The sequence below is a fragment of the Bos grunniens genome, chromosome 2 (genome assembly GCF_055505025.1).
Source record: "Bos grunniens cultivar Pamir isolate PY7600 chromosome 2, Bosgru_T2T1.0, whole genome shotgun sequence".
NCBI lineage: Eukaryota > Metazoa > Chordata > Mammalia > Artiodactyla > Bovidae > Bos > Bos grunniens.
In genome coordinates, this window is record NC_141166.1 from 114,740,722 (window position 1) to 114,761,752 (window position 21,031).

The following is a 21,031-nucleotide window of genomic DNA, read 5'->3' on the forward strand; positions in this document are numbered from 1 at the left end:
CCTCCACTGGTCCCACTCCCAGTTTCCAGGAGGCAGGATCATTCTACAGGTCTCTAAAGCCTTCAAGGAAGACCAGATCTTTTTGTAGCCAGCCTGGAAATCAAAAATGCTCCAAACCACCCCTTAAAAAGTCAGGTATTTATTGAAAGAATAGCAATTCACTAGCAGACCCTCCAAATGAATCTATAGGCATAATACATGAATAACTTCCTAGCTTGAAGTTAGCAGCATATTCTAAATAATTGTAGGTGCCAAGATATCATCGAATGACTTTTAATTGAGGAAGCATCTCCAGGAGATAGTGAAGGATAGGGAATCCTGGCATGCTGCCGTTCATGGGATCCCAAAGAGTCTGACACGACCTAGCAACCGAACAACAACATGTATGTATGGGTGTGTGCAAACATGTATCCTGATATTAAAAAAACAAAAGACTTTGTTTTTAAGTCACACTAGGATTACAAACCAATACAATGAGTGAACCTCAAATATGACATATTATTAAAACCCAGACACAAACAAAAGTAGGAAGCAAGCCTAACTCATACCAGAAAATATCAAAAACAGACACTCTGGTAAGTATCCAGCTAGTTAGTCTCAAAGCAGTAACTTCTAATTAGTATTGACAAATTACAATGGGGGTGGTGTATGAATACCTCCTGGTGAAACTGGCATGGGATATCATGTACACCAGGAAGAGCTGCTGCTGAAGTTTGCTCGTTCGTTGCATCATAATAGGGTTCCACCTCCAGGATTCCTCTCGTCCTAGTTTATTTATTTATTTATTGAGAAAAAGTTTTCTCTGTCTCTCAGTAACAAACAAATGCAAGCATTTTGGTCATTTTCCAACACCCTTTTGAGACGGGTGGAGAACAGCACCAATTTTTTAACTGATGAAGAACTGGAGGGAAACTGAAATGGCAGAGGCAAGAATCAGTCAGGTACACAGGCAGTCTGTTCCCTCATCTCGACGGTACTTCATTTAGAAGTCAGTGCCTCCATCACAAGCAGTCCCCACAGGACTGTGTCCCTCTGCCCATCACATCTTCCCTACCAGCTCCTTCCTGAAAGTCTGAATCGAAACAAACAGCATGGCCACAACTCCAGAAGAGTCCCACTGCTCTTATTCCTTTTCCTGGGACAACAGCTCAATTCCTCTTTGGGTCCTTACTACCCAGAAGCAAAATACTTTTTTTTGTTTTTTTTTGAGGCATTCATGAAGAAAAATGACAATGGTTTTGTAATCTGAGGCATCTTTGAGTCTGTGTGTTTGGAGGGAGGGTGGTATAGGAAGACATAATTACTAGATGATTCTCAGAAAGTATTTTTATCCCAGCATGGAGTTCAGTTTTAGTCAACAGAATTGAGGATAAGGCTTTTTCCTGAAGTTTACATAGCTAAAAAAGTATAAAGTATGGAAAGAATAAAAACCACTACCCTAAGCTCTTCCCTTTCTTTCCCTTCCCTTCACTTTTGTCAGTTTTCAAAAACCAAACTGCTTATAAGCTGAAAATGACTGAAACTTTGTGTAGCACTCTGAAGAGTTAAGATAAAAATTATACTGTTGAAAAAAAAATATTATTGAAATTCATGCTCTTTCCCAAGGGTGGAGGTCACAGGAGGCAGCTGGTACCAGTAGATGATATGAACATTAGAACCTGAACATGCAATACTTTAAAAAAATCTATAGTTCTCTAAATATCCAGAATATATGAAGAACCTTAAAGTTCAACAACCAAATACCAAATAACCTCACTGAGAAACAAGCAAGGGACTTGAACTGGTATTTCTCCAAAGATGACATACAAATGCCAACAAGCATATAAAAGGATGCTCAATGTCACTAATTGTTAGAAAAATGCAAATCAAAACTGAGATATCATCTTACATCCTTTAGGATGGCTGTGATGGGAGGGGAAAAAAAGCAGAAATTAACAAGTATGAGCTAGGTTTTGGAGAAAATGAAACCCTGGGGCAGTGTTGGTGGGAATGTAAAAAGGTACAGCTGCTATGGAAAACAGTATGGCAATTCCTCAAAAAATGAAAAATAGAAATACCATATGATTCACCAATACCACTTTGGAGTATATATACAAAAGAAATGAAACCAGTATCTCAGACAGGTATGCGTATACCCATGCTCACAGCAGCATTAGTGAAAATAGCCAAAGGCAGAAGTAAGCTGAATGTCACCCACAGATGAATGAATACAGAAAACGTGGTATATCTAACAGACTATACTATACAGCCTTACAAAGGAAGGAGATTTTGACATATGCTACCACATGGATGAATGTTGAAGACTTTATGCTAAGTGAAATACAGCAGTCATAAGAAGACAAATATTGTATCATTTATATGAAGTATCTAGAGTAGTCAAACTCATAGAAACAGAAAGTAGAATGTGGGTGTCAGGGGCTGGGGGGAGGGGAAACGGAGAGTTGTTTCATGGCTACAGAGTATCCATTTTCAAAATGAAGAAGTTCTGAAGATGAGTTGTACAACAAGGTAAATACATTTAATGCTACTGAACTACACACTTAATAGTTAAAGATGGTAAATTTTATGTGTGTGTTACCACAGTTAAAAAACCAAATCTTTGCTCCCAATATTTCCCAGTATGGCAATGATGATAACAATACCTCTCCCATGCCCAGAACTTTTCTCTGAGAAAGCCCAGAGAGATGGATGGCCTACAGACCTGCTGATGTCAACACAGCAAGACGGCCAAGGATGAACTCAACTGTAAAGGTTGCACTCGTCAGTTTTATTATTTTCTTCTTCTCTACTAGCATGAATATTTTGTATATCTCACCCTTTCACTCCTCTGAAGCCCAAGCCACTCCAATATCTGTAGATGCTGATTCTGAAGTGTTACCCTGTATTATCTGAGATTCTGGGGAAAAGAGGCCTGCCTATATGTCAGGGTGCAGGAGAAGAGGGATTGTGAAGTCAGCCCCTTCCTCTTCTTATTTAGAGAATTCAGTGACATGCCCATGTAGTCCTTCCCCATAAAATTCAGCATTTTTCAACTCCAGATAAAAGGTGACCATTTATGTTTCTACTTTTGACCTCCACATTGAACTGGCGGCACTTCCTGTCTAAGAATTACATGTGAAATTAACATTCCAGGTGTTATCCACCATCCAGCAGGATCTAGCACCTTCTGCGCCTCTGAGTCCTCCTTCTTTTTTTTTTTAGAACCACTTTCAGGTTTGGGGGTCAGAGACTTTGCACAATAATGACACTTTATAAACCTTGTCTTGCATCCCAAACATAAAGGAACAAGGGGAATGTGGAAAGCTAGAGGAATGGATGGGCAGAGAACAGATGCCCCAAGGAGAAAGGGAAAGAGCTTTCAGAAGGATCCATTCCGAAAAAAGATGTCAAGTTCATCTGGAAAGCATTTAAAGAAATAAAAAACCCTTTTCTGCTATGAGCAGCAGATTAGCAGAACATAAAACTCTCCGAACAATAAACCTCTAGGACCAATTAAAAAATCAAAACAAAACTGAAAGAAGAGCTCCTTCTAGGCATGTCCAGCTACCACGAAGATGTAAGCCTCTTTCTGCTGTTCAGGGGTGCTCCTGGTGCCATATGCAAGAGACCTCTCCACCGCAGTTCCCTTCCATGTGGCTCCTCTAGGCATTTATTTGTGCAAAGGACTCCAATACCAAGAAAGTCCAATCTCCCCTCTAGCCCCTCCCCGTGACTGGAAACATGGGCTGCCTCCCTCAGAGCCAGTAAGGGTTTCCAGAAGCACCAGGGCTGAGATCTCTAACTTCCAATCCTCTCATAGTCTGTCAGTTTCCTCACCATCTTCTTGCACAACATAGTAGCAAAAAAATGAAAAAAATGTGGCAATCTGAGGATATCATCAACAATTTTCTCTTGCCTCATAGTTTTGGTTATTTTGCATTACTAGGATATAAACAACACGTGAGTCCGCTAACCCCTCACCCCACTGTTGTTCTTTCTTTCAGCACACTTTGTAGAACCCTCTGGGCTGGGATGGAGACAGGAAACAGGAAGCTCCCAAACCCGGGCTCTGCTCTGCTTTTCTCTCTCTACCTCTATTAACACATGAACACAGCTATGAAAGAAGATTAGTCTGTTTTCAAATGGTCCAGGAAAAAAACTCGTCGCTGGCTAACCTGTTCTAGTGCTTAGTAAGAGCCCAAGAAGGTAGTGACTTCCTTCCTGTCACTCAGATTTGAGACATTTTCCTTTTTTCTTCGGGTCTGAAAGTGGCAGGCCATTGTGTAAGAGCCTTTTATTGAAAGTTCCTTATTAAACTGCCCCTCATGAGATGAATCCTCTTGGGCCATTTAGCTGTATCTGGGCTCTAATTTGCAATGCTTCAACCATCTCTCGGGTTCTGCTCTAGACGCCTCAGATCTTCCTCTCTGGAGAACAGGGTGAAGACACAAAGCTCTGGTGGCAGGCAGACCTCATGGCTCCTGCACACCCAGAACATGACAGCTCCAAGCTGTGTTCTCAGACCCGGGGTGGGGGCAGGGCCGGCAGGGGCCTTCCTCATCCCCAATTCAAACTGCCCGCACCCCTTTACTTCCATTTTCAATAAAAGGAGGAAATTTTTAAAACAAATGTAGAAGACAAGTAGGAAGGAAGAGAGCATAAAAAATTTTAAAGGGAACTTAAGAATTTATAAAGATATGAGAAACAATTTTAACAGGAAATACAAGCCAAAAGATTCATTCCACCACAAGAAAAAAAGTGCATAAAAGCAACAGACTTTTGCATAGTCTTATAGCCTGTTTGTCCACACAATACTGCCGCATTTTCTACTGCCCTTTGAACACCCTGAGACTGCCCGCAAACACAAGCTGATGTGTCCTGGTTTATGCTAACAGGTGACCTTGATGAGAGGCTTAGCTAAATTCCATGAAATAAGTAATTTAAGGACCATGTGAAGGTTTGTTTTTTAGGGCACAGAGGTTCTGAACAGGGAAGCAAGAGGTTCTGACAATTTCATTTTCATAATAAGGGCTTGATGCTTGTTCCTCTAATGGCGCGTGGCCACCAGCTACACCCCGGCTCTTACATTCAAAGCTGGAGCAATTTCTTCATGTCGCAAAAAAAAGCGTTCAAGGCAGTTTAAGGAAAGAGAACCAGTTAGGTATTTTAGAGCGGCTAAAAAGATTTTTCGGCGGGGGGGAAGGAGCACTGACCTGCGTTGTTCTAATCCGCTGAAAACGGCCAAGTTCTTGAGCTCCCCTGCTGTCCTGCAGTCGGCTTCCTGTAAGTGTTGCATGTGACATTAGACTTCCTCACTGCACCTTCTCTGACTTGTTCAAGGAGCGGTCAGAGACATGTGATAAGATCGCCTCCCTGCCTACTTCACGCTGGGGTAACCCTGTGTCTCAAGAAATGGCTATGTCCCCACAGGGGTCCCCAGCTGGCCCCAGACATCCCCAGGGCTCAGGTAAAGAGGAGAGAAGCAAGGGGGTGGGGTGGGGGAGGCAGGGAACAGTGGTGTCTGGGCTCCTGGCTCTTCTGATGCCACGAGGCTCTTGGGCCCCCCGGGTAGCCCCACCTTGGGGAAGGGTGGCCCCTGGGAAGGGCAGCCAGCTCACGGTGGAGCCTGGAGCTTGGGCGCTGGCCTGTCACCAGGATGGGCCCAGTGCCACGGCCCTGGGGACTGCTGAGGAAGGGCAGCCATGAGCTGCACCCAGGGCGTCCCCAGGATCCTCTCTGGAGGGCGCCAGCATGGGCGAGCACACCCAGGGCCTGGCTCACGTTCTTCTGCACCGCGCAGCCACAAGGGCCACTCAGCCTGAGTATCCTGGGCCAGTCTCAAGTTCACGTCCAGTCTAGTTAGTCCTGCTGTCAGACAGTGTGCCCTAACTTTGGGTTCAGCAAACAAAGCCACGGTACTCTCTGTCTCCCAGGGCTACATAACTGGTACACATTTCCCACTTGCTGGTCTCCAAAATATGCCAGCCTTTTGGTTTCTCCTGAAAGGTTGACTTCATCTTCCTGTGGGATGGATGGGTTTCCTAGTGGCATGTGAGCCCTGGCTGTGGGGGGCCCTGATGCTGGCCTGCCAAGAGCACCAGGGAGAGTGCCCTTCTGTGCCCCCAGCAGGGGTGAGGCCTGGAGCAGAGCTGAGGCAGGACCAAGCAGGAACCTCAAGGGTGCCATTCTAGCCTGCTTGTTCCTGTGGTCAGTCCCCTCCTCTCCTCTTTTATAATTCCTCGAGCCCTCTGGAGGGCCAACACACTGGAATTTATGGATGTAGGCAGTGGTGTGTGGAAGTGAAACAATGTCTTGGACCAAGGGGAAAATAGTCTGTAATTTATACAACCTGACTCAGTGCAGAAACCCCAATGACTGTTTCTATTTGGCTACCCTGGCGTAATTCTTTTTTTTTTTTTTTTAAATGCTTTTAAAGGGATTTTTTTTTCTTTTTAGTTGTTTTTTATAAAGGTAACTGTAGACAAGCCTACTGTTCCAAGTCTTGAAAATATGACCCTGTAATTCCCCAAAGAAGTTTTCCATGTGAGAACACCAAGTGAGGAAATGGATCCTGGGAGTCAGGACTTTGGATAACACGAAACTCTGCAGTCTCACCACATGAGTGCCTTTCTGGCTTTGAAAACACACATAACTGTTTTTACCATTCTGACAGCTGATGGCTGGTTTTCTGACTGAACTGTACAGTTAGATTAGCCATCTGAGTCAACATAGCTAAAAGCACAGCCATCACTTTAAAAAGAATAATGGTAAAACTTGGCCATCTTGGAAAAACAAAATACTCCATGGATGATAAATAATAATGAATCGACTTGAATATATTTAGAAGTGTCACATTCTGGGATAAGCTGCCAGTTCCCTTTTTTTAAACTAAGCAGTTACATATGTTCTACTTCAATCATGCTCTGTGTGGAATTTTCAATGGTCTCAACAAAATACATTATAACTTCCCTTAAAATTTCCTAACCTGGCTTCCTGTCCATGCTTTTTGTTTTTTCTGTTTAGGTATTAAAAGAATTTTAACAACTTTGTCTTTTAGAGCAGTTGTAGATTTACAGAAAAATCAAGAAGACAGTCGGGTTCTCATTCTGTACCCAAGCTCCCTGATATTAAAATCTTACATTTAGTACGATAGATAAAGAGAAATTAAGAAACCAAAACTGATACATTATTAACTAAGGACCATAGGTTATTTCAGTTCAGTTCAGTTGCTCAGTCGTGTACAACTCTTTGCAACCCCGTGAACCATAGCACTCCAGGCCCCCCTGTCCATCAGCAACTCCCGGAGTCCACCCAAACCCATGTCCATTGTGTCGGTGATGCCATCCAACCATCTCATCCTCTGTCGTCCCCTTGTCCTCCTGCCCTCAATTTTTCCCAGCATCAGGGTCTTTTCCAATGAGTCAGCTCTCCGCATCAGGTGGCCAAAGTATTGGAGTTTCAGCTTCAGTATCAGTCCCTCCAATGAACACCCAGGACTGATTTCCTTTAGGATGCACTGGTTGGATCTCCTTCCAGTCCAAGGGACTCTCAAGAGTCTTTTCCAACACCACAGTTCAAAAACATCAATTCTTAGGCACTCAGCTTTCTTCACAGTCCAACTCTCACATCCATACATGACCACTGGAAAAACCACAGCCTTGACTAGACGGACCTTTGTTGGCAAAGTAATGTCTCTGCTTTTTAATATGCTGTCTAGGTTGGTCATAACTTTCCTTCCAAGGAGTAAACGTCTTTTAATTTCATAGCTGCAATCACCATCTGCAGTGATTTTGGAGCCCAGAAAAATAAAGTCAGCCACTGTTTCCACTGTTTCCCCATCTATCTGCCACGAAGTGATGGAACCGGATGCCATGATCTTGGGTTTTCTTAATTTTTCCCCATGTCCTTCTTCTGTCGCAGAAATCCCATCCAGGATACAACATTACGTTTAGTCATGGAGCTTACTTAGGCTCCTCTTAGCTGTGACAGTTTCTCAGACTTTGCCTGATTTTGATGACCTCGACAGTTCTGAGGAGTACTGGTCAGGTATTTTGTAGAAGGTTCCACAGTTGGGATCTGTCTAATGTTTTTCTCATCATCAGACAGGGTGATTGGGTTGTTTAGAGAAAGACCACAGAGGTAACGTGCCATTTTAATCACATTACATCATGAATATTTACTGTCAACGTAATTTCACACTGTTGATCGCAGCCTTGGTCACCCAACGTAATGCTTGTCATGATTCTCCACGGAAGGTTGCTCCTCACCCTCTTCTCTACTGTTACACTTTGGAGAGAAAAGCTTAAGGGTGGAGTATCTATATAAATTATTTTGAATTTTTCTGCACAGAAGACTTATCACTTCTCCCCATATATTTTCAGTCATTTTTTTATATCAGTATGGTCTCACAGATATTCATTTCATACTTTGGGTTATAATTCAACACCAGTTTGCTAACTTTGTTGCTCAGATCAATCTCCTTTGGCTGGTGGGAGCTCTTTCAGTGGGCTCCTTGTTCCTTTGATATTCTCCTGTCAATATTGTTTCTTGGTTTTTGTTTTCGAGCATTTCATTATTTTCTGGCACTAAAATACACTCCATGCTTATCAAATATAGTTCTTCCCCAGCTGTCCATGACATTTTTTGTCTTGACACATGAATGAAAGAAAATAAATCTATGGGCCTGAGAAAACTTTTATGTACCTTCAATTTTCATTAGTTCTGTCCCGTGTATTAGTAAATGCTTTTTGAATTTTTGAAGACTTTTTTATATGTACCATTTTTAAAGTCCTTATTGAATTTGTCACAATATTGCTTCTGTTTTATATTTGGGTTTTTTTGCCACGAGGCATGTGGACCCTTAGCTCCTCAAGCAGGTATCTGACCCACACCCTGTGCATTAGGGAAGGCAAAGTCTTAACCACTGGACCACCAGGGAAGTCTCTAGTAAATATTTCAAAAATTGCTTTTATAAACTTAGTCCTATCTTCTACCAGCAAGAAAATGCCAAAACACCAACCGAGTGAGATTCTGCATTTCCTTAATTCCAAGACACATGTTTTTTTTTTTTTCCATATTCTAACATTTCTGGAAACAAAGTGTACATTTAATACAATGTCCTTGCCCCTACCTCCTAGCCTGTCATAAATTTAATGGTACACCTTACAGCTGATGGTGTCTTGGGAATGGAGGGAATATAGCAGTTAGTTATTTGGACTACAGACATTATTTAACTACTTTCACTGATTTTTCTTTCCCCCACTGAACAAATACTTTGACTAAAGTGGTTTGATGTGTAGCATCTACAGATTTTTACCTGTTTCCAGACACAATCTAACTTTACCTCAGATCACAAATTCCCATCAAGTGTTAAATTCTTTTCAACTTTTTACGGATTTAAAATCTGACTCCTTTTATGTCTACCCTGACACTTTTTCAGGATCTTGGACTCCATCATCATGCCTGAGGAGCCTAACAGTGACAGCAAGTGGCTGCAGGAGTGATGTCTCACGCCTGTGGATGAGGACTAAACGAGCTTACTGGTCAGAACCAGATCTGAAAGGCCTCCCTAGTTCCACCTCTCCACTCAGGGAAGCCACCCAGCTACAGAACGGCAAAACTGGCTATTCTGTTCTCTGTGGCTGGGAACTCACGAACTGCTGCTGCTTTGGGAGTGTCACACTTTATAGCTTTTTTTTCTTTTAATGGACAGAAACTTGTTCACCCAGTCACCATGGCCATATTTCAGTCACAGATAAAATGCCCAATCTTTTCATCCAGGCAGGAGAACTTGGATACTCTAAATACTATTTTCTGTCCTGTGCTATGTTAAGTCACTTCAGTTGTGTTTGATTCTTTATGACCCTATGAATTGTAGTCCGCTAGGCTCCTCTGTCCGTGGGAATGCTCCAGGCAAGAATACTGAAGTGGGTTGCCCTCCTCCAGGGGATCTTCCCCACCCAGGGATTGAACTCGGGTCTCCTGCCTTGGCAGGCAGATTTTTTACCAACTGAGACATATGTGTAAAATGTACTAAGATACTGATGGTGCCCTAGTCATCTCACTAGCATTCAGAAGAGGTTGGAAGAGTTGCCACACTGACTTTTTAGGCAGCTCTTACCACATGCAGTTGTCCCTTGGTATCTGTAGGAGATTGGTTCCAGGACCACCCCCCCAGCCACCCCATCCCGACAAATCCGAGGATGCTCAAGTCCCTTAAGTCAGCCCTGTGTATCCATGGTTCCACACTGGTGCATAGAGAGGGCCTAGTGTACTTTGATTTAATTCTCACAGCAATCCTGTGATCCCCACTTCACAGAGAAGTAGTCAAATTAGAGGGGCTAAATAACTGCTCAGGGGCCACTGATAAGTTTGAAGCTGGAGATTCAGCTGACTGCTATTCTTTGCTGTAGATGATTTACCATCTATAACTCACAAACGGGCACTTTACTGAATATAGTTCTATTCTCTAATTAATTTTTGCACATGCTTTTCATCTCAGCCAAAGCTAAGTGACAGGACAGAAACTATGTCTTTTGCTTGTTTTGGCCACATTATGCAGCATGTGGGATCTTAGTTCCCCAACCAAAGACTGAACCTGGGTCCCCTGCATTATAAGGCAGACCACTAGACCACCATGAAAGGTCCTAGGACAGTGTCTTTTACCCCATTAACTCTGCCTCATTCCAGCAACTGTCTGTTAACTCTGCACTTCTGCCTTACTGGTAATCAAATTTTTTATTAGAAAAAAATCACAATTTTTCTAATAAAAGTAAATAATTAAGCTTCATAATTTCCCTCCCCACTACATTATTTTTCAGTTATTAGCTTCTTAAATTTTAAACTTATTTTGTTGCTTTTCACTCCTTTAAATAAAAGGCTTAACTTTTTATCTAACTATATTTTTAGTATCAGATCAGACCAGATCAGTCACTCAGTCATGTCTGACTCTTTGCGACCCCATGAATCGCAGCACGCCAGGCCTCCCTGTCCATCACCAACTCCCGGGGTTCACTCAGACTCACGTCCATCGAGTCAGTGATGCCATCCAGCCATCTCATCCTCTGTAGTCCCCTTCTTCTCTTGCCCCCAATCCCTCCCAGCATCAGAGTCTTTTCCAATGAGTCAACTCTTCGCATGAGGTGGCCAAAGTACTGGAGTTTCATCTTCAGCATCATTCCTTCCAAAGAAATCCCAGGGCTGATCTCCTTCAGAATGGACTGGTTGGATCTCCTTGCAGTCCAAGGGACTCTCAAGAGTCTTCTCCAACACCACAGTTCAAAAGCATCAATTCTTTGGCGCTCAGCCTTCTTCACTGTCCAACTCTCCCAATCCATACATGACTACTGGAAAAACCATAGCCTTGACTAGACGAACCTTTGTTGGCAAAGTAATATCTCTGCTTTTGAATATGCTATCTAGGTTGGTCATAACTTTCCTTCCAAGGAGTAAGTGTCTTTTAATTTCATGGCTGCAGTCACCATCTGCAGTGATTTTGGAGCCCAGAAAAATAAAGTCTGACACTGTTTCCACTGTTTCCTCATCTATTTCCCATGAAGTGATGGGACTGGATGCCATGATCTTAGTTTTCTGAATGTTGAGCTTTAAGTCAATTTTTTCACTCTCCTCTTTCACTTTCATCAAGAGGCTTTTTAGTTCCTCTTCACTTTCTACCATAAGGGTGGTGTCATCTGCATATGTGAGATTATTGATATTTCTCCCGGCAATCTTGATTCCAGCTTGTGTTTTTCCCAGTCCAGAGTTTCTCATGATGTACTCTGCACATAAGTTAAATAAGCAGGGTGACAATATACAGCCTTGAAGTACTCCTTTTCCTATTTGGAACCAGTCTGTTGTTCCATGTCCAGTTCTAACTGTTGCTTCCTGACCCGCATACAGGTTTCTCAAGAGGCAGGTCAGGTGGTCTGGTATTCCCATCTCTTTCAGAGTTTTCCACAGTTTCTTGTGATCCATACAGTCAAAGGCTTTGGCATAGTCAGTAAAGCAGAAATAGATGTTTTTCTGGAACTCTCTTGCCCCATAATTCAATATACTCTACATTGTTAATTTTAAAATAGTCTATAGTTGCAGAAGTGATTTCCTTTTTGATCCAAAAATTATTTAAAAGGATCATATCTCAGTTTCAAGTGCTCAGATGGAGGTGGAGGTAAAAGCCATCTTGTGTAACTTTCAGTGCTATGTTTTTGTTATATGTCTACTTTTTGGTTAGTTTAAGTTGCTTTGTGGTGTAGTATTTCATCAATTCTTGAAATTATCCATGGTCTTTTGAAAAACTACATATATTTCCTATTTATTGGGTTAGGTTAATAACTGTTATGTAGATCTTTTGTTCCTACTTAATTTTATCTGCTTGATCAAATTCTGAAAGTATTCTGTTAAAGTCTCCCACTATGATTATGGAAAACTTTATTTGTATTTTTAAATTTTTATTTCATGTATATTTTTAATTTGCATTATTTTGCTTGTATTTTTTAACAAGTTTTGGTTTATCTAATTCAGTGTTAAATGTTCAGTTCCTACAGTTTCATTGTTATTGAAGCTTGTTTAATATCTTTTGTTTTATATCTTGTTCAATATTTCTTTTACATTTATTCCTACACTTTTTAGAGTTAATATTAACACTCCTATTTTTGTTTGTTAGAATTCATCAACCTATCCCTTTATTTTCTGCCTTTCTGTATAATTTTGGTATACAAACACTTCTAAAGACAGCATTTAGCTAGATTATCTTTTTAATCAATCTTATTTTAATAGAGGGATTTAAATGTGAGTGAATCACGCTCACTGTTGTATGCTCATCTTATGCTTGCCATTTTATCATATATATTCTGTTATATTGTTTTTTTGTTCCCTTTTTCGTGATCTTTGCTGATTGACTATGGTTTATATTATTATAGCACCCCTGGCTCTGTAGGTGTATTTTAATATCTAATGGTTTAGAAATCCTCCCTATTATACTTTTTTCTACAGGTTAAAATATATGTAACCTTTCTTGGTGAACATCAGAGAACTGCACAGTAAGACCCTGTTAATCGGTAAGGTCAAGCCATTGTTTTGGGAAATTTAATGGTAGGTTCATGTCAATAACAATAATAAATTTTGTGTATATGGGGATGACACTACACAGGCATTAGAAACTCTTCTAAAGAGTATGTGGCCAGGTCTCCATTCACTTCCCTCCCTGCTTCCAACAACAAGAACTGGCTATAGCTTTCACAAATCATGTGGATGAATGTGGGCAGAAGGGCAGTCAAGAACCTAGTGGCTGGCATGTAGCCAGGAACATCCTGAGGAATGTTTGTGCAAATTTTGGACTCAGATATGCGGGCACTTTAGAGATCTGTAGAAGGGAGGCTCTCAAGGTGAACTTCCTGCTATCTCACTTCCAATCACTAGAAGTCACCATCAGCTGAGAAATCTAATCTAGATTTAGGTAAGAACACCAAAGTAAGACTACAAGAACATAAACATATCCTTGAAAGACATGAAAACTCCAAATTGAGGAAATAATGTTGCTAGACCTACTGAGGAGGCTAAAATCCTCAGGTTCTTAGTGTCTAGTTAAAAAAACTCAGTATTCAACAATTTTCCCCTAAAAATGAGGTGTTTTCCACTTTTCAAAAACTTTGATGTAGGTGAAAGGGTGATAGGGAAAATTCTGGCCATAAAATACCTACGCAGGTATTCTTTGTATGTGTTTCTATTTGTGCATGTGTTTGAATAAAGGTTAACATTAAGATTCCATATTTTATTTTTTATGGAGAATCCCAGTGGGAGGGGAGCAATAAGGATAAAGGTGAAACAACTGTTTGAAGACCTGCCATTATTAACTCTCAATTTACTAGACTGAGATCCTAGTTTGAATCACAAATAAGTGATTAAATACCTTAAAAGAGCGATTCTGTTCTAACATAACATATTTTAAAAATTAATTTAGCCTCATAAAATTTTATGAAGCAAATCTTTTCTAAGTATTCTCATAATACAAAAGGGGGGACTAAGGGATTCCAAGAGTTGAAGGGATTTGTTCAAACAAGTAAGTAAGTGATAGAACTGGGATTTAAACCCAAAGCTTCTGACTGCAAGACCAGTGTCATTTCCAATATACACCAAAACTTTTTTTTTTTGGTCGACATGTGGCATTGTAGCTCCCTGACCAGAGATTGAACTCATGCCCGCTGCACTGAGAGTGTAGAATCTTCACCACTAGACCAGCAGGGAAGTCTTACATCAAAACTTCTGTCTCAGAGAAAGCTAAACCCGTGCACACCACATGTTGTAAGAGAGAAACTGCAGCGAGGTACACCCTTGGTAGTCAGTGCTTCACGATGTAGGTCAAACAATTCAGCTGGACCTAGAACAACTGTTTCTACACTGACCCTGAGTGACTTCTGGAGCATTATGTCATGCCAAAGGCTTTCCTCATTCGCAATCAAGCAAAAAGACACCATGCACCACATTTCGGAGTCCTAGGAACAGCTACAAAGAAGAAGAAGGGTCAAAAAAGTTCTCTTGCTGATGCACTGCACTCTGGTACATTTGATTATGTCCTTGTAATGTAATTGAAGAGTCATTCTTTGGCATACCATAGGGCCTGATATCGACAAACAAACTGGCCCTTTCCAATATCATGCAGTTTAATTCCAAACATCTAGGCCTTTCACTCATCTTTGTTATTGATCAAAATGTTGAAAAGATATGGCAAACTCCCTTACTCATAAAAAGACTGGCTAGGGACACAAAGAAAGCCTTGCCATTCACCTAGGATGAGTTTTAAGAAGCCTATAAATACAGAACTCCAGGGGTGGCAGACAGTATTGAGAACCAAGACCCTCTCATACATTTGTTGCTCCATTCTTTTAGGCGGAATAGTGAAAAAAAGAATGCAAGGCAATCTTAAAATTCAAAAGTGAACCAAGATTATTGGGAGAGATTATGAGTGGGTATTATGCAGATTTGTAGCCCCAATTCAGAATTTGTATTCTCCCTACACATATCTATAACATAGGAGCAGGAGAACAGTTAATTGCCTATTTGTATAATCTTCCTACTCAGATGTAACCCTCTCTTCCACATTTAACAGCATAGGGCAGAATTGGTAAACAAGCTCACGTCACTCCTAAAAGGAAGGCTTCTGGAATCAAACTACCTGGGCTCAAATCCCAGATCCATTACTTACGAGTTGCAGCGAATTACTTTATTGTTTGGGGCCCAGTTTACTCATCTGTAACATGGAGATAACTTTCTGAGTACTGAGTGTGACAATGCATTCAAAGAGCTTAGCCAGTGCACTGCATAAATCGTGGCTACTATTACTGTTAGTAGGTGGAAATCTTATTAGGAAATTGTACGTTAGAACTTCTCATAAGAAATGTAATCAGAGTCAAGCAATGGGCTTTATCTCCGGGTGCTGTGTAAGCAGGAAATAAAAGATCTTCAGAAATCAGAGGCAGTGGAGTTACAGGTCCTCCAGTCATCCTAGAGAGGCACAGTCCAGCCAGGAAGTAGAATAGGAAGCCTGGAAGTGGAGTAGCATTTATGCTTCTAAATTTAGAAGAGTTGGATATATTTGTGTCTGATCAAAAAATGAGGGAAATGGTTTGTGAATTATATCTCCATTAATTGTTTTTTTAACGATGAAGGTCTCGTAACCAGTGAAAAACTATGGGGATGAGAAAGAAATGTTTAGAAATGGCCATGAGTGTAGGGAGAGGAACAGATGGCTACACAGGATTTTGAAGAAACTGTTTATGTGATGTGAAGTGTAACACTTTTAAGCCATGCCTTTGGGAAAAACTTAAATGAAACAGATATGTCACTCTTCAAGGCTATCTGGCTTTCTGATGTTTTCTGTGAATGAGACTCTAAGCAGGATCTGCACCATGTAGGGCCTCAGGATTTATTCAGGTTACAATTAAAGTGTGGGTCATATCCAGCTGAGCAACATCAAAGCCAACCACATCTGTTTATCACATATTTTCTGGTTTATGATTTGGATTTTGAAGTGGCTACAGACAGGCTGAATTACACAATTCTATAAATGAAGTAACCTTTCAAATGATAAACATCTCTCAAGATTTTATTAATATTTACAGTCATTCTGAATAACAATACATTGTATATACCATTATCTATTATTTTCTTTGTCTAGAAATAAAGCTGGTGCTTTGGGAAGTACCTAAAATAAAAACAAGGTGCTGTTTGTGGAACTGGGCTTCCCTGGTGACTCAGTGGTAAAGAATCTGCCTGCCAATACAGGAGATACAGGGGACGTGGGTTTGATCCCTGGGTCGGGAAGATCCCCTGGAGGAGGAAGTGGTAACCCACTCCAGTATTCTTGTCTGGATAACCCCATGGACAGAGGAGCCCCGTGGGTTATAGTTCATGGGGTCGCAAAGGGTGGGACATTTGCTGAATTACTGTTGCACATCTCTCAATGATATACTTTCTGTGCTGAAAGCCACATAGCAACTAATTAACTTCCAAGCACAAATTGATGTACAACAATGATCGAACATCTCTTTATCTAATAACAGTAGTCTGTTTATTGAAATGTTTCCTGAACATCTTATATAAACTGCATTTTAACCTTAGGGCACAGTGGAACATTAATAACATTGATGGAAGTGGAGGCAGAATAGGAATTAATGGAATATCACAATGAACTGATTATAGTTTTTGTTTTAATAAATTATACTTCCCTTTTTATTGAAAAAATGACTACCATGAACTGTAATGTTCATTAAAATACATAGAAATTTTTAGTAACAAGGTGTAAATAGGTGTAAAATAGGTGTAAAACCTAATAGGTGTAAAACCTTCCTAAGCAATAAGGAATATGCAGAGGGCAGATAAGTTGTGACCAGTAGTGTGCTACTAAATGTACCACTACATGTATAAATTCAGGTTAAAAATAATTCATTTAGCTTGATTAAAGACAAGCATTTAAGGTTACAAAAATAAAAACAGCTAAAGCAAGGCAACACCAACACCACCCTGGGCTGTCATTAATGATAAACTGTGTTGCGATCCAAACTGTAAAGGAAAAAAAGTCCAGGAATCCACTACCAAATGTGCTAACAGTGCACTGACACATCTTGGGGTTATGTTTCTCGTTTGCAAAGTTGCAATAACAGATATATTTTATTTACAGAAATCCAACTCTATGCTTGAAAGAGAAAGAACAAATAAATATACAGTGGCAGCCATTTCACTCACCACTCTGTGCAATCTCTCTTGAGACGAAAGCTGTGAGGCTATGGTTGTCACTGGCATGCCATGCTGGGTATAGTACCAGTCTTCAAAAACACGTATCATTCACATTCCAGGGCTCATAAATGGCAGCCGGCCACTTCACGTGGAAGTCAACCCCCAGTGATCAAGAGGAATCCCCAATAGAGGGAATTTCTACCTTAGCCACAACTGTAAACTTCACTGAACTCTGCTGGACCACAGATGTCTTGATCTCACCGTGGTTCCTCGTCCTGACAACGGCAGCTCAGAAACTCTGCTGCTGCAGTGACTCCAAGGCTCGGTTATAAGCCACCATGTCTTCTGGCGTGTCCTTCCCTCGTGTTCTCCTTACACCAAACGATGAAGTAAAGATTTGAGACAGAGTTTTGAAAAAAAATAAAACCCTTTCATTGTGGCCCAGTACCTGTGATAATTTCATGTCTTTTAAAAGGAAGTTTGGAACATTACTGCTCCTTTTAAAGGAAAAGAGGAGCAGCTAGGCTCACCGAGAGATGAACGACTATCTTAACACATGTAAATGTCCTAATGAAATGCTCCCCGCCACAGTCTTAAAAAAAACATGGAGCAATATGTACTGAAATAAAGAAATGACCTTCCATGTCTCAGTATGTCTCTGAAGTAAAGAGTGGCACTTCAGGCAATAAGCACATGAGAGAAAGGTGTTCTGTCTCCTGCAAAGCCAATCTTGGCCTTGGTTCAAGGTCAGCCTCTTCCTTCCAGACCCTCCCAGTAGAGGCTTGCCCCCTCCCTCCCCTGGACCAGTGGTTCCCTTGCCCCTCTTACCAGTCCACCTGGGGGTCGGCGGAGAGAAATGGGTCTGGCACCTTGCAGGGGTTTACTGAATGAATGAAAGATCACTGCCTCCCAACAACAGAGAAGAGCGGATACTCAGTCCAGTTCACTAGCTTCATAAACGGTCTACTCCCTGTATGTACAAAGTATGAAAACTTCAAAATGAAAAATGCTGGTGCCAATTCTAAGCTAACCTGCCTAGTAATTTATATATCTTAAGGCAAAACTGGACATAAAAACTCCCTCTGTCCCTCCTTCCATGATCTCCTGTACTTGCGCTTCTTGGATCTTTTACTTTTACTGAATCATAATACCATCTCAACTGCTCTTCTCAAAAAAGAATTAAACTCCTTAGCTTCTCAGTTTTCTTTCTAGGATTAAACATAAGCAGTACACCTCCTGACAATATTTTTAACAGAGAAATAGGAAGCCAAACAGAAGGCAATGGCACCCCACTCCAGTACTCTTGCCTGGAAAGTCCCATGGATGGAGGAGCCTGGTGGGCTGCAGTCCATGGGGTCGCTAAGAGTCGGATACGACTGAGCGACTTCACTTTCACTTTTCGCTTTCATGCATTGGAGAAGGAAATGGCAACCCACTCCAGTGTTCTTGCCTGGAGAATCCCAGGGACGGGGGAGCCTGGTGGGCTGCTGTCTATGGGGTTGCACAGAGTCGGACATGACTTAAGTGACTTAGCAGCAGCAGCAGGAAGCCAAACAAGATAGAAAGTCTTTGACAAACAGAAGGCAACCAATCTATCTTCAGCCATCCTGTGCTGGTGACCACTATTCTGGTTCAAGGTGCCCATGGGCTACCTTCAGAAGGGTGGACAATGAGGATGGCCAGGCAGGGACCTGCCAGGAGGACCCGCATGAGATGGCCAAATAGCATGGATGAGATTAGCACTATGGTGAACTTACATGTATATGGACAGCCTAGTTTCCTGGCATCTCATGTGCTGTGAATTTGCTCCCTCTGATCTAGAAACATGAGTTCCGATCCACAAAGAGCTGAATTTCTCTGTTGTTGGCTGAGCTGAAAAGACAACAATTAGAAAAAATAAAGATTTCTCCACACAGCCTCTCAGAAGGGATCTGGCCTGTGATCTGCCATACTCTGATTTTCAAAATTCAAATGGATTTATCTGTTCATGAAAAGACCACTAAACTGATTGTAAATCTAAGTACTAAGACTATTATTATAGTTCAGCTGCTTCTGAAGCAGTAGCTACCTCGGGCCCTAATAGCCTAATTTTCCTGTATATGCTCAGATTGCTTTGTAAATGCTCTTAATAGCACAAACTACTAGCATTATCCATTAACCTAAAATATAATAATTATGACATTAAGTGTTTATGTGTATCAACAGTGTTACCTTTAAAAAAAAAAGGAAAGAAATCCTAAGTGCTTTCTAATGGATTGCCTAATTCATCATCATTGAAAAAAGCTGCTATTTCTACTTAGAGGTGGTGACATGAACTTATTGCTAAATGAAAAATAGTAACATACTCTCCTGAGCAAACTATTAAATTGCACACATATCTGTTAACTGATTAGCTCACTCTCCCATGTTTTTCTTATATGGAAAAAAGCTAGCAGCAACATGGCACATTTTGATGGGACCAGGTGGTTCTTACAGTCCTATAAACCCAATGGTGTGATACAGTAACTACCCAAGCTATATAGCCAGGCCACTTCAGTGGATGAGTGCTCTAGTTATCTACTGCTGTGTAACAAAGAGCCCAAAACTCAGCTTCAGAAAACAACCATTTCATTATCCTCGTGAATTTCCAAAGGGCATGATGGAGACAACTCTTCTCTGTTTCATAACATCTGTGGTCATAGCTGGGATCACTGATAGACTGAGGGCAAGAGAAGACTGGGGCTACAGAATCCACTTCCATGACGGTTTCATTTATGTCTGTTGCAAGGCTGGGAAAGCTAAAGGGTGGGCTCATCAAGACTTATATCTGGCCTTTCTAGCTTCTAGCTGGACTTCTTACTTGGCAGCTCAAGCCTCCAAAAGCAAGTGTTCCCAATAAGGCCAAAGTACAGCCTTTTATGATCTAACCTTGAAAGTCACATGGGGCCACTCTGTCTTACTCTCTCGGTCAAAGAAGTACAATCCCCTTTCCCCACCAGAGTCAAAGGAAATGACACAGACGCATCTCTCACTGGATGAAGCATCAACATACCTGTAGGCATGATTTCAATATCTACAATGAGTCTTCAGTTTCCTGTGTCTGGTACAACAACATTTGGGACTTGAACTTTTATTGATCAGCAAGTGTGTTTTCAGAATTAAAACCACAAATGGTTGCAATTGTATTTCTAAATAATCAGTTTCTCAATTGGTAATATAATGCCTACTTGGGTGTTCAGTTCAGTCAGCTCAGTCATGTCCGACTCTTTGCGACCCCGTGAATCGAAGCATGCCAGGCCTCCCTGTCCATCACCAACTCCCAGAGTTCACTCAGACTCACGTCCATTGAGTTGGTGATGCCATCCAGCCATCTCATCCTCTGTCGTCCCCTTCTCCTCCTGCCCCCAATCCCTCCCAGCATCAGAGTCTTTTCCAATGACTCTTTTCCACTCTTTGCATGAGGTGGCCAAAGTACTGGAGTTTCAGCTTTAGTATCAGTCCCTCCAATGAACACCCAGGACTGATCTCCTTCAGAATGGACTGGTTGGATCTCCTTGCAGTCCAAGGGACTCTCAAGAGTCTTCTCCAACACCACAGTTCAAAAGCATCAATTCTTCGGCGCTCAGCCTTCTTCACTGTCCAACTCTCACATCCATACATGACTACTGGAAAAACCATAGCTTTGACTAGACGAACCTTTGTTGGCAAAGTAATGTCTCTGATTTCCAATATGCTATCTAGGTTGGTCACAACTTTCCTTCCAAGGCGTAAGCGTCTTTTAATTTCATGGCTGCAGTCACCATCTGCAGTGATTTTGGAGCCCAGAAAAATAAAGTCTGACGCT

At 41.4% G+C, this 21,031-nt stretch overlaps 1 protein-coding gene and 1 long non-coding RNA gene across 4 annotated transcripts in view; one reads left to right on the plus strand and one right to left on the minus strand.

Annotated features, from left to right (window-relative positions):
- Nucleotides 1–17,652, plus strand: part of LOC147378582 (uncharacterized) — a 39,153-nt gene extending 21,501 nt beyond the window's left edge. Inside the window, exons 1-3 of one of the 2 annotated variants that reach the window (XR_015147932.1) lie at nt 5,308–5,446; nt 9,419–9,521; nt 17,328–17,652. This is a non-coding gene — a long non-coding RNA (uncharacterized LOC147378582). Of the gene's footprint in view, nt 1–5,307; nt 5,447–9,418; nt 9,522–17,327 lie in introns of those variants that run through there. The other variant, XR_015147930.1, reaches the window with a different exon arrangement.
- The window catches only part of WIPF1 (WAS/WASL interacting protein family member 1), a 128,977-nt gene that overhangs the window by 74,565 nt on the left and 33,381 nt on the right, over nt 1–21,031 (minus strand). Inside the window, exon 1 of one of the 2 annotated variants that reach the window (XM_086358987.1) lies at nt 5,193–5,266. The exons of the other annotated variant lie outside the window; for it this stretch is intronic. The gene's annotated coding sequence lies outside the window, so the exon portion shown is untranslated. Of the gene's footprint in view, nt 1–5,192; nt 5,267–21,031 lie in introns of those variants that run through there. 2 annotated transcript variants of the gene reach the window in all.